Source organism: Sapajus apella, unplaced genomic scaffold, assembly GCF_009761245.1.
Source record: "Sapajus apella isolate SASKATOON/1434 unplaced genomic scaffold, GSC_monkey_1.0 scaffold209, whole genome shotgun sequence".
Classification (NCBI taxonomy): Eukaryota; Metazoa; Chordata; class Mammalia; order Primates; family Cebidae; genus Sapajus; species Sapajus apella.
Genome location: NW_022437149.1, coordinates 379980 through 393204, shown reverse-complemented (window position 1 = coordinate 393204; position 13225 = coordinate 379980). Strand labels below are relative to the sequence as shown.

Genomic DNA, 13225 nt, shown 5'->3' with positions numbered 1-13225 from the left:
TTAACTTTTTCAGGACAACTATGGTGGGCCCTTTATTCTACTACAGTTCCGCATTTGTTTTCAGAGAACGGGTTTGGATCCGCAGGCTTACAGATCTTCAGATTTGCTTTTCTCCGGGTGATTTGGTCAGCCTCTGTTCTATTGGACATCAGTTGATCATTTAATAAATCAGCACCAATGGTCAGAAATGAGCAAATGCTATCCAGAGTTACAAGTCCATAATTTTCTGTGGTTCTTTTTTACTTACTGGGTAGCAGTCCATACTTCCATCCCACGTAGGATGGATCTCCTGCGGGTAGACAACACATTCTCCAGCAAAAAGAAAGCCCTTCGTGGGATTGACTGGCAGGTGTAGGAGTGACTTAATGAAGGTAATCTATGTTTGAGTTACCCAGGAAAATTTTAGTTTTTATAAAACGTCTGTGAACGACGGGCAAAGTGCAAAGGAAGAGGAGAGAGGCAGAGATTCGAGATGTCAGGCTGGCTTTACTCATCTGTTTATCAGCCTGTAAAGAATACACCCATTAGCTGAAGGCCTCTGGGCAAATGTACAGAAACGTTATTACTATAGTCCCATCCAACTAAATTACATCCAGGAGCTAAACACACACACACAAAATTCCCCATAAAAGGAAGGAAAAGAAAGGGGGAGGGTTATGGGAGGCAGGGAGGGCAGGGACAGGGAGTGGTGTGTACAGAGGAATGAAGCAATGAAGTAGTAGCAGCCAAACACAAAAGATGGACTTAGATGCCAAAATACATATGTCCTTAGAAAACGTAGGCTAGGGAGCACTTGTTTGTCCATCAAAATCCAGCCTAGATGTGGCTTCCTGCCAGAAACTTTTCCTGGTCCCCTCTGCTTCTGAAGAGTTCAACATTCCCTCTATGAAACCAGCTCTTTGTTTATTTGTATAATTACATAATCCACTTTATTAAACTATTTTACATATCTTTAATCCCTGTGAGGCTGTGTTTCTCTTATTTATTTATTTATTTATTTTTATTTATTTTTTTTTTTTGAGATGGAGTTTTGCTCTTGTTACCCAGGCTGGAGTGCAATGGCGCGATCTCGGCTCACTGCAACCTCCGCCTCCTGGGTTCAGACAATTCTCCTGTCTCAGCCTCCAGAGTAGCTGGGATTACAGGCATGCGCCACCATGCCCAGCTGATTTTTTGTAGTTTTAGTAGAGACGGGGTTTCACCGTGTTGACCAGGATGGTCTCGATCTCTTGACCTCGTGATCCACCCGCCTCGGCCTCCCAAAGTGCTGGGATTACAGGCGTGAGCCACCACGCCCAGCCATTATTTATTTATTTTTTAAAGACAGGATTTCACCATGTTGGTCAGGCTGGTCTTGAACTCCCGACCTCAGGTGATCTGCCCGCCTTGGCCTCCAAAGTGCTTGGATTACATGCGTGAGCCACCACACCCGGCCTATTTTTTTATTTTTTATAGAAACAGGGTCTCACTGTGCTGCCCAGGCTGGCTCAAGTGATCTGCCTGCCTTGGCCTCTCAAAGTGCTGGGATTGTAAGCGTGAGCCAATGCTCCCAGCCTAGGCTGACTGTTTCTTGATGGCAGATGCTGTCTTACTCCTCTTTAGCTGACATAATGGTTAGCACATTAAAACTCAAAATTTGCAGCCTGAGCAACATGGCAAGACCCTATCTCTAAAAAAAAAAAGTTTTTTTTCTTTTGAGATGATGTTTCACTCTGTCACCCAGGCTGGAGTACAGTGGCACGATCTCAGCTCACTGCAACCTCCACCTCCAGGGTTCAAGCGATTCTCCTGCCTTAGCCTCCCAAGTAACTGAGATTACAGGCGCCCACCACCATGCCTGGCTGATTTTTGGTTTTGTTTGTGTTTTTTTGAGACTGAGTTTCACTCTTGTTGCCCAGGCTGGAGTACAATGGGGTCATCTCAGCTCACTGCAGCCTCCCCCTCCTGGGTTCAAGCGATTCTCCTGTCTCAGCCTCCCGAATAGCTGGGATTACAGGCAAGCGCCACCACACCCAGATAATTTTTCGTATTTTTAGTAAAAACAGGGCTTCACTATATTGGTTAGTCTGGTCTTGAACTCCCAACCTTGTGATCCACATGCCTTGGCCTCCCAAAGTGCTGGGATTATAGGCATGAGCCACCGCACCTGGCTTAATTTTTGTATTTTTTAGTGCAGACAGGGTTTCACCACATTGGCCAGGCTAGTCTCGAACTCCTGACCTCAGGTGATCCACCCACCTTAGTGTTGGAATTACAGGCGTGAGCCACCGCGCCCAGCAAAAATTGTTTTTCATTAGTCAGGTGTGGTGGCATATGTTGTGGTCCCAGCTACTCAGGAGGCTGAGGTGGGAGGATCACTTGAACCCAGGAGGTCTAGGCTGCAGTGAGCTATGACTGTGCCACTACACTCCACCCTGGGCAACAGAGTGAGACCCTGCCTCAAAAAAAAAAAAAAAAAATTATCTAAATGTGGTCAATTGAATTGAATTGAGATGAAGACTTGAAATAGGAACTTTCTATTTCTGAAATATTAACATTTAAAAACTTAGTCAAATGCAAGGGGGTAGAGGATAAAGTTTTAGGGAAGTAAGCAGTTTGAGAGCAGACATGGAGTTCAGCAAGCAGGACAAGCAATGTTGAAGTGATATGGGGGAAAGAGAGCAAAAAGGAACAGACTCCTCCAAAGCAGAAAAATGCGGCAACAGCTAATCTTTTTGGTTTTTTGTTTTTTTGAGACAGAGTCTCACTCTGTCACCAGGCTGGAACGCAGTGGCGCAATCTTGGCTCACTGCAACCTCCCTCCCTAGTTCAAGCGATTCTGCTGCCTCAGCCTCCTGAATAGCTGGAATCACAGGCGCAAGCCACCATGCCCAACTCATTTTTGTATTTTTAGTAGAGACAAGGTTTCACCATGTTGGCCAGGATGGCCTCAATCTCTTGACCTCGTGATCCGCCCGTCTCAGCCTCCCAAAGTGCTGGGATTACAAATGTGAGCCACCGCCCCAGCCTCCTGCTAGTCTTAAAGGAATTTTGTCAGTAAGACTGTAAAAGTCATTGCATGTAAAACATCTACAACTTATATATACAATAATTAGTGCTTCTGTCTCATCATTTTGCTTTGTGTAAATTTTTTGATGGCACTGGTAGTCGGTCTTACGCTGTTACAGTCATACTTTCTTGACCATGCAAATGTAAAATATGTGATCCAGGTTTAAGATTCTGGTCAATTTCCTGAACCCACAGAAAAAAGATTTAAATCAAAGAATAAAGCTGGCTACAGACAAACAAAATAGGACAAGTTCTAGAATTTCATTCATTGGCTGGAAGTGATGGCTCATGCCTGTAATCCCAGCAGTTTGGGAGGCCGAGGCAGGTGGATCACCTGAGGTTCAGAGTTCGAGACCAGCCGGACCAATACAGTGAAACCCTGTCTTAAAAAAAAAAAAAAGAAAGAAAGAAAGAAAGAAATTCATTGTTTCATTCTACCTGCCAAAATAAAAAAAAAAAAAAAAGAGAGAGAGAAAGAAAGAAACTCTGGAATTTGCAAATATGGTTTAAAAAAGGAAAGTTCAATGTATACAATTAATAACGAATAATAGCTTATGTTATTATTTATTAAGCACATCTATAAAATAAATATATAGTTTCATAGGTTATATGTTTGAATACTAGGCAGCCTGTAAGAGAGCCCCAATGATCCCCACCTCCTCTTTTGTTTTGTTTCGTTTTTGAGATCGAGTCTCTGGGCATAATAGTCCAAGGAAAGAAAAAAAATTTTTTTTTTTTTTTTCCCCCGAGACGGAGTTTCGCTCTTGTTACCCAGGCTGGAGCGCAATGGCGCGATCTCGGCTCACCGCAACCTCCGCCTCCTGGGTTCAGGCAATTCTCCTGCCTCAGCCTCCTGAGTGGCTGAGATTACCGGCACCAGCTACCATACCCAGCTAACTTTTATATTTTTAGTAGAGACGGGGTTTTACCATGTTGGCTAGGCTGGTCTTGAACTCCTGAGCTCAAGTGATTTGCCCCACCTTGGCCTCCCAAAGTGCTGGGATTACAGGGTGAGCCACCGTGCCTGGACTCCCACCTCCTGTTCTTCATCCCCTGTGTGATGCTCCCCGCTTGAGTTTGATCTGGCCTTAGGGAGTACTGGCAAATAGACCATAGCTGTTGTGATGGGGTGTGGCGTCCCAGATTAAGTGACAGGAAGACTCTAGCTTCTATTTTTGGGGCTCCCTCTTGCTCTCCTGCTTTCTTTTTTCTTTTTCTTTTTTTTTTTTTTTTTAAAGATGGGGTTTCGGCCGGGCACGGTGGCTCAAGCCTGTAATCCCAGCACTTTGGGAGGCCGAGGCGGGTGGATCACAAGGTCAAGAGATCGAGACCATCCTGGTCAACATGGTGAAACCCCGTCTCTACTAAAAATACAAAAAAAATCAGCTGGGCATGGTGGTGCGTGCCTGTAATCCCAGCGACTCAGGAGGCTGAGGCAGGAGAATTGCCTGAACCTAGGAGGCGGAGGTTGCGGTGAGCCGAGATCGCGCCATTGCACTCCAGCCTGGGTAACAAGAGTGAAACTCTGTCTCAAAAAAAAAAAAAAAAAAAAATGGGGTTTCACCATGTTGGTCAGGCTGGTCTTGAACTCCCAACCTCAGGTTATCCACCCGCCTCAGCCTCCAAAGTGCTTGGATTACAGGCGTGAGCCACCATGCCTGGCCCTTTTTCTTTTTTTTTTTTTAAGACGGAGTCTCACTCTGTTGCCAGGCTGGAGTGCAGTAGTGCGATCTCGGCTCACCACAACCTCCAATTCCCTGGTTCGAATGATTCTCCTGCCTCAGCCTCTGAAGTAGCAAGGATTACAGATACACACCACCTCACCCAGCTAATTTTGTATTTTTAGTAGAGATGGGGTTTCACCATGTTAGTCAGTATGGTTTCAATTGTCCTAACCTTCTAATCCAGCTGCCTCAGCCTCCCAAAGTGCTGGGATTTCAGGTGTGAGCCACCACGCCCAGCCTGCTTTCTTATTTGCTCTGAACAAAGCCAGCTGCCATGCTGTGAGCTGCTCTATTGAGATGCCCATGCGGCAAGGCACTGATGCCCGTAGCCAACAGCCAGCACCCCAGGACCTGCCAAAAGCCACGTGCATGAACTTGGAAGTGGATCTTCTCTCAGCTGGGCCCTGAGATGATGACAGCACCAGCTGACACCTCGATGACAGCCTTGTGAGATACTCTGAGCCAGAGGTACCCAGCTAAGCCGTCCTAATCAACAGAAACGTTGGGCAAATAAATGTTTTTTGTTTTAAGCTATTAAACTTTGAAGTAGATAGATAACTAATATGTTGTATAACTACAATATAGGATTATTTTTATCTATTATATAAATTTAATATTTATATAATTGTAACTATATATAGTATATGCCTTAGTCCATTTGTGTTGCTGTAAAGGAGTACCCAAGGCTGGGTAATTTATAAAGAAAAGAGGTTTATTTGGTTCATGGTTCTGCAGGCTGTGCAAGAAGAATGGTGCCAGCATCTGTCTCTGGCGAGGGATTCAGCCTTCTTTCACTCATGGGTGAAGGGGAAGCAGAGCTGTGTGTGCAGATACCACATGGCCAGAGAGGAAGGAAGCAAGAGAGAGGGGAAGGAGGAGCCAGGCTCTTTTTAACAACCAGCTCTCACAATAACTTATGGAATGGGAACTCACTGATTACTATGGGGAGAACACCAAGCCATTTATAAGGCATCTTACCCCATGATCCAAGCACCTCCCACTAGGCCCACCTCCAACATTGGGGGTCAAATTTCAACATGAGATTTGGAGGGGCCAAGCCATATCTAAACCATAGCAGTATATAATAATATGATATCAATACAGTTATATTAAGATTAAATACTATGAATGACCTCATATATTAAATATTAATGTAAATTAGTAATAGCTAATATTTATGGAGCATTTATCATATATTAGGCTATGCTAGCTAAAAAATAAGTACAGTATGATTATGTTGCATAAATTATATACCTTCTTTGAAAATTAATACATTCGGCCAGGCGTGGTGGCTCACGCCTGTAATCCAAGCACTTTGGAGGCCAAGGCGGGCAGATCAATCACCTGATGTCGGGAGTTCAAGACCAGCCTGACCAACATGGTGAAACCCCGTCTTTAAAAAAAATAAAAAGAAAAAGAAAAAAAAAAGAATATTAATACATTCATAGGAAAGCAGAGAGAAAAGAAAGGAAGAAGATGAAAAGAAAAAAGAAGAGCCGGGCGCGGTGGCTCAAGCCTGTAATCCCAGCACTTTGGGAGGCCGAGGCGGGTGGATCACGAGGTCAAGAGATCGAGACCATCCTGGTCAACATGGTGAAACCCCGTCTCTACTAAAAATACAAAAAATTAGCTGGGCATGGTGGCGTGTGCCTTTAATCCCAGCTACTCAGGAGGCTGAGGCAGGAGAATTGCCTGACCCAGGAGGCGGAGGTTGCGGTGAGCCGAGATCGCGCCATTGCACTCCAGCCTGGGTAACAAGAGCGAAACTCCGTCTCGAAAAAAAAAAAAAAAAAAAAAAAGAAAAAAGAAGAGCTATCGGAGAAGGGATAGGAGAGAAGGAAGAGACATGGAGAGTAAGAAGGAATCAAGGCCCCATGATTCAATTACCTCCCTCTGGGTCCCTCCCTTAACATGTGGGAATTCACCCAACTGGAGATTTGGGTGGGGATACAGCCAAACCGTATCATTCCATCCCTGGCCTCTCCAAATCTCATGTCCATTTCAAAACCAATCATGCCTTCCCAAGAGTTCCCCAAAGTCTTAACTCATTTCAGCATTAACCCCAAAGTCCACAGTCCAAAGTTTCATCCGAGCCAAGACAAGTCCCTTCCACCTATGAACCTATAAAATCAGAAGCAACCTAGTTACTTCCTAGATACAATGGGAGTACAGATATTGGGTAAATACAGCTGATCCAAATGGGAGAAATGGGCCAAGATAAAGGGGTTACAGGGCCCATACAAGTCTGAAATCCAGTGGGGCAGTCAAATTTTAAAGCTCCAAAATGATCTTTGACTCCAGATCTCACATCAAGGTCACACTGATGCAAGAGGTGGGTTCCCATGGTCTTGGGCAGCTCCATCCCTGTGGCTTTGCAGGGTACACTCTCCCTCCTGGCTGCTTTCACCGGCTGGCATTGAGAGTCTGCGGCTTTTCCAGGCTCTCGGTGCAAGCTGCCAGTAGGTCTACCATTCTGGGGTCTGTAGGATGGTGGCCCTCTTCCCACAGCTCCACTAGGCAGTGCCCCAGTAGGGACTCCGTGTGGGGGCTACAAAACCCACATTTCCCTTCTGCACTGCCGTGGCAGAGGCTCTGCATGAGGGCTCCGCCCCTGCAGCAAACTTTACTTGGGCATCCAGGCATTTCCATACGTCTTCTAAAATCTAGGCAGAGGTTCCCAAACCTCCGTTCTTGACTTCTGTGCACCCACAGGCTCAACACCACATGGAAGCTGCCACGGCTTAGGACTTCCACCCTCTGAAGCCACAGCCCAAGCTATACGTTGGCCTCTTTCAGCCACAGCTGGAGTGGCTGAGACACAGGGCACCGACTCCCTAGGTAGCACACAGCACAGGGTCCCTGGACCCAGACCATAAAACCCCTTTTTCCTCCTGGGCCTCTGTGCCTGTGATGAAAAGGGCTGCTGTCAAGGTCTCTGACAGGGCCTGGAGACATTTTCCCCATGGTCTTGGGGACTGATATCAGCTTCCTTGCTACTTATGCAAATTTCTGCAGCCAGCTTGATTTTCTTCCCAGAAAATGGGTTTTTCTTTTCTATAGCATAGTCAGGCTGCAAATTTTCCAAACTTTTATGCTCTGCTTCCCTTAAAAAATTGAATGCCTTTGACAGTACCCAAGTCACCTCTTGAACGCTCTGCTGCTTAGAAATTTCTTCCACTAGAGGGCCGGGCATGGTGGCTCACGCCTGTAATCCCAACACTTTGGGAGGCTGAGGCGGGTGGATCACGAGGTCAAGAGATCGAGACCATCCTGGTCAACATGGTGAAACCCCGTCTCTACTAAAAATATAAAAAAATTAGTTGGGCATGGTGGTGTGTGCCTGTAATCCCAGCTACTCAGGAGGCTGAGGCAGGAGAATTGCTTGAACCCAGGAGGTGGAGGTTGCAGTGAGCTGAGATCGTGCCATTGCACTCCAGCCTGGGTAACAAGAGCAAAACTCCTTCTCATGAAAAAATAAAAAAAGAAATTTCTTCCACTAGATATCCTAAATCATCTCTCTCAAGTTTAAATTTCCACAAATCTCTAGGGCAGGGGCAAAATGCCACCAGTCTTTTTGCTAAAACATAACAAGAGTTACCTTTGCTCCAGTTCCCAACAAGTTCCTCATCTTCATCTGAGATCACCCTGCTGGATTTTTTTTTTTTGAGATGGAGTCTAGTTCTTTGCCAGGCTTGAGTACAGTGGCACGATCTCAGCTCACCGCAACCTCCACCTCCTAGGTTCAAGTGAGTCTCCATCTCAGCCTCCCGAGCAGCTGGGACTGCAAGAGGCCGCCGCTACATCCAGCTAAATTTTGCATTTTTAGTAGACATGGGGTTTCACCATGTTGGCCAGGATGGTCTCAATCTCTTGACCTCATGATCCACCCGCCTCAACCTCCCAAAGTGCTGAGATTACAGGCATAAGCCACCACACACGGCCCAGTCTGGATTTTATTGTCTCTATTGCTATCAGCATTTTGGGCAAAGCCATTCAACCAGTCTCTAGGAAATTCAAGACTTTCCCACATTTTTCTAGCTTCTTTTGAACCCTTCAAACTGTTCTAATCTCTGTCTGTTACCCAGTTCCAAAGTCGCTTCCACATTTTCAGGTATCTTTTCAGCAACACCCCACTCTATTGGTACCAATTTACTGTATTATTCCGTTTTTGTGCTGCTGATAAAGACATATCCAAGACTGGGAAGAAAAAGAGGTTTATTTGTTTTTTTTTTTTTTTTGAGACGGAGTTTTGCTCTTGTTACCCAGGCTGGAGTGCAATGGCACGATCTCGGCTCACCGCAACCTCCGCCTCCTGGGTTCAGGCAATTCTCCTGCCTCAGCCTCCTGAGTAGCTGGGATTACAGGCACGCGCCACCATGCCCAGCTGATTTTTTGTATTTTTAGTAGAGACGGGGTTTCACCATGTTGACCAGGATGGTCTCGATCTCTTGACCTCGTGATCCACCCGCCTCGGCCTCCCAAAGTGCTGGGATTACAGGCGTGAGCCACCGCGCCCGGCTGTTTTTTTTTTTTGTTTTTTGTTTTTTTTTTTTGGAAAAAGAGGTTTAATTGAACTTACAGTTTCACATGGCTGGGGAAGCCTCAGAGTCATGGTGGGAGGACACAGGCACTCCTTACATGGCAGCAGCAAGAGAGAATGAGGAAACAGCAAAAGCGGAAACCCCTGATAAACCCAGCAGATCTCATGAGAGTTATTCACTACCAGGAGAATAGCATGGGAAAGACCAGCCCCCATGATACAGCTACCTCCCCCTCGGTCCCTCCCATGACACATGGGAATTCTGGAAGACGCAACTGAAGGCGAGATTTGCATGGGGACACACATCAGTTCTCATGAGATTTGGTCATTTTTTTTGTTTGTTTTTGAGACGGAGTTTTGCTCTTGTCACCCAGGCTGGAGTGCAGTGGTGTGATCCTGGCTCACTGCAACCTCCGCCTCCTGGGTTCAAGCAATTCTCCTGCCTCAGCCTCCCGAGTAGCTGGGACTACAGGCGTGCGCCACCATATCCAGCTAATTTTGGTATTTTTAGTAGAGACAGGGTTTCACCATGTTGACCAGAATGGTCTCGATCTCTTGACCTCGTGATCCACCCGCCTCGGCCTCCCAAAGTGCTGGGATTACAGGTGTGAGCCACCATGCCCGGCAGATCTGGTCATTTAGAAGTGTGTGGTACATTTCTGCCTCCCTGTGCTCCTACTTTCACGTGTGAACGGCCTGCTCCTGCTTTGCCTTCCATCATGAGGAAAAGCTTCCTGAGGTCTCCTCAGAAGCAGATGCTGCTATGCTTCTTATATAGCCTGTGGCATCATAAGCCAATTAAACCTCTTTTGTTTATAAATTACCCAGTCTTGGAGTGCAGTGGTACAATCTCAGCTCACTGCAACCTCCACCTCCCAGGTTCAAGCAAATCTTTTTTCTTCTTCTTCTTTTTTTTTCTTTTCTTCTTTTATTTATTTATTTTTAAAATGGAGTTTCACCCTGATGGACAGACTGGTCTTGAACTTCTGACCTCAGGTGATCCACCCACCTCGCCCTCGCAAAGTGCTAGGATTACAGGCATGAGCCACCGCGCCCGGCCCTTTCAAGCAAATCTTATGCCTCAACCTCCTGAGTAGGTGGGATTACAGGCACCCACTGCCACACTCAGCTAATTTTTGTATTTTTAGTAGGGTCAAGGCTTCACTACGTTGGCCAAGCTTGTCTCCAACTCCTGGTATCAGGCTATCTGCCTGCCTCAGCTCCCAAAATGCTGGGATTACAGGCGTGAGCCATCATGCCTGGCCTCTGACCAGGTATTTCTTTAGAGTGATGCAAGAACAGCCAATACAGTGACAGACAGAGCTGTGCCGAGAGCAGTGACAGGGAGAGATACAGTGCTGGTCTTTCAAATACCGTACTGACAAGTTACCATGAATCACTGATACCTTTCCATTTGAAGAGCCTTCTCCTCAACTCCCTGAATGGTGCTATTTAACAAACTACAGCAAAACTTGGTGATTAAAAACAACAACAGCTGGCATGGTGGCTCACTCCTGTGATCCCAGCACTTTGGGAGGCCGAGGTGGGTGGATCACAAGGTCAGGAGATCGAGACCATCCTGGCCAGCATGGTGAAACTCCATCTCTACTAAAATACAAAAAATTAGCAGGGCGTGGTGGCATGCACCTGTAGTCCAAGCTACTCGGGAGGCTAAGGCAGCAGAATCACTTGAACCCAGGAGGCAGAGGTTGCAGTGAGTCGAGATGGCACAATTACACTCTAGCCTGGTGACACGGTAAGACTCCATTTCTTGATTTTGTGTGTTGATCGGGCAGGGATTCTGCTTTACATAGCGTTAGCTAGGCTGCAGGGATGGCTGAATGGGTAGTTAGTTAATGCTAGCTACCAGTGGGAATAGCAAATAGGGTTGTTGGCAGAAGCATCAATTATCTCCCATGTAGTGTCTCCACCAACTCACTTGAGCTTCCTTTTTTTTTTTGAGACAGAGTCTTTTTCTGTCGCTCAGGCTGAAGTGCAGTGGTGCAACCTCAGCTCACTGCAACCTCTGCCTTCCAGGTTCAAGTGATTCTCCTACTTTATCCTGCCAAGTAGCTGAGACTACAGGTGTGTGCCACCATGCCTGGCTAATGTTTGTATTTTTTAGTAGAGACAGGGTTTTGCCATGTTGGCCAGGCTAGTCTCAAACTCCTGACCTCAGGTGATCCACACGCCTCAGCCTCCCAAAGTGCTGGGATTACAGGGGTGAGCCACCGCGCCTGGCCTCATTTGGCCTTCTGACAGCATAAGCATGGGTTGAGAGAGCATGTGAAGAAGCATCACATCTCCTAAGACTCAGTCTCAGAAGTTCCCACCATGTTCTGTTGGTCCAGATAAGCCAGGGGATCAGTTCCAATTTAAGGGAAAGAGAAATAAAGTCCACCTTTTGCTGAGAAGAGTGGAAGGAAACAAACATGCAGTCATCTTTAGTCCTCCACAGCATCTCTGAAGTTAAGCCTCTGCCCACTCAGCCTTTCAAAGTACTGGAATTACAGTCATGAGCCACTGCACCCAGGCTCTTGTCACAAGTCATTTTTTTATTTTTAAGAGGGAGTCTCGCTCTGTTGCCCAGGCTGGAGTACAATGGCATGATCTTGGCTCACTGCAACCTCCACCTCCGAGGTTCAAACAACTCTCCTGCCTCAGCCTCAGAGTAGCTGGGATTACAGGCAACGGCCACCACACCCAGCTAATTTTGATATTTTAGTAGAGACGGGTGTGTCACCATGTTGGCCAGGCTGGTCTCGAACTGCTGATCTCACGTGATGCGCCCACCTAGGCCTCCCAACGTGCTGGGATTACAGGTGTGAGCCACCGCACCCGGCCCTCTTCTCACAGTTCTAAGAAAAGCTGTCACACAAGAACCTCTTTTTGCCGAATGACACAGACACATTTCAGTCTTATTTTCGTATTTTCTGAAGCATTAGTCACTGCTGACCAGTCCCTGCTTTTTGAAATGTCCCCTCCTCTTGACATCTATGATATCACAGTCCTTGTTTTCCTCTTAACACCCTCTAGCGTTCTTTAACATTTCCTTTTTCTTCTTCTTCTGTTTACTGTTAAGTGCTGGTTTTCAAGGTTCTGGCCCGGCCACCTCTCTTTTTACTGTACTTTCTCCCTCTCCTTCACCCGCTCCCAAATCTTCATTTACCATCTACTGGTTCATTCTCCCAGATCTGTACTTCAGTTTAACCTGTATCTGTCCCCTTAAAATAATCAAAAGGGTCAGGATCTAATTTCAAAACCGTTTATTCAAGTGCAAAGTGTGAAGATGGCACAGCTGGAAACATCACCTCCAAAACAAGGAAGTCAGCCTTGTGAAGTCAGGAAGTTAAGGTTTCATTTATATAGGCAGAGACAGAGGAGGATTTTAGCAGGATTACAACTTTTTAAAATACAAGTTTGGCACATAGTTATAGCAATCTGATTGGCTATAAAAGTGTTTCTTTTTGGGAGAGTACATATGGTTTTTTCCTTGGGGTTTTTTTGTTGCGTTGTTGTTTTACAGAGGTGTAATAGTCACGGATTTTCTGTCATCTGGTTTAAGCAAGGCAGAACAGCAAAGGGAAAGTTAATCTGTAACAAAGATCATTAGTTAAGAAGGCAGGAGTTTTTGTCTCTGACGTTGTTTAATTTTTTTTTTTTTTTTTTTTTTAAGACGGGGTTTCACCATGTTGGTCAGGCTGGTCTTGAACTCCCAACCTCAGGAGATCCGCCTACCTTGGCCTCCAAAGTGCTTGGATTACAGGCGTGAGCCACCGCGCCCGGCCCGTTGTTTAATTTTCTCTAGTCATTGTACAGGACAAGAAAAATGAGAGAACGAGTTAATCTATAATCTGAGAAACATGTTATAGCCATATGCAACTCAGAGCAGTCTCATCTCTGTCAAGGTTTA

At 46.0% G+C, this 13225-nt stretch overlaps 1 pseudogene; it reads left to right on the top strand.

Moving 5' to 3' along the window:
• Positions 1-280: 280 nt before the first annotated feature.
• LOC116544202 overlaps positions 281-13225 on the top strand; it is a 21111-nt pseudogene continuing 8166 nt past the window's right edge.